This window comes from Limulus polyphemus, unplaced genomic scaffold, assembly GCF_000517525.1.
Source record: "Limulus polyphemus unplaced genomic scaffold, Limulus_polyphemus-2.1.2 Scaffold2471, whole genome shotgun sequence".
NCBI lineage: Eukaryota > Metazoa > Arthropoda > Merostomata > Xiphosura > Limulidae > Limulus > Limulus polyphemus.
In genome coordinates, this window is record NW_013668081.1 from 23,826 (window position 1) to 24,477 (window position 652).

Consider the following 652-nt stretch of genomic DNA (forward strand, 5'->3'; position numbering starts at 1 on the left):
ATTAACAAAGACCAGATAAAGTAATAACAATACATTAATTACAACATATGGTTGTGTAAGTATAATCCTATTAACAAAGACCAGATAAAGTAATAACAATACATTAATTACAACATATGGTTGTGTAAGTATAATCCTATTAACAAAGACCAGATAAAGTAATAACTAAACATTAATTACAACATATGGTCGTGTAAGTATAATCATATTAACAAAGACCAGATAAAGTAATAACAAGACATTAATTACAACATATGGTTGTGTAAGTATAATCATATTAACAAAGACCAGATAAAGTAATAACAAGACATTAATTACAACATATGGTCGTGTAAGTATAATCATATTAACAAAGACCAGATAAAGTAATAACAAGACATTAATTGTAACATATAGTTGTGTAAGTATAATCATATTAACAAAGACCAGATAAAGTAATAACAATACGTTAATTACAACATATGGTTTTGTAAGTATAGCCATATTAACAAAGACCAGATAAAGTAATAACAATACATTAATTACAACATATAGTTTGGTAGGTATAATCATATTAACAAAGACCAGATAAAGTAATAACAATATATTAATTGTAACATATAGTTGTGTAAGTATAGCCATATTAACAAAGACCAGATAAAGTAATAACAAG

General features: G+C 24.5%; 1 protein-coding gene across 2 annotated transcripts in view; it reads right to left on the reverse strand.

Annotated features, from left to right (window-relative positions):
- LOC111087681 overlaps positions 1 to 652 on the reverse strand; it is a 72,836-nt gene that overhangs the window by 10,752 nt on the left and 61,432 nt on the right. The gene's annotated exons all lie outside the window — the stretch shown is intronic.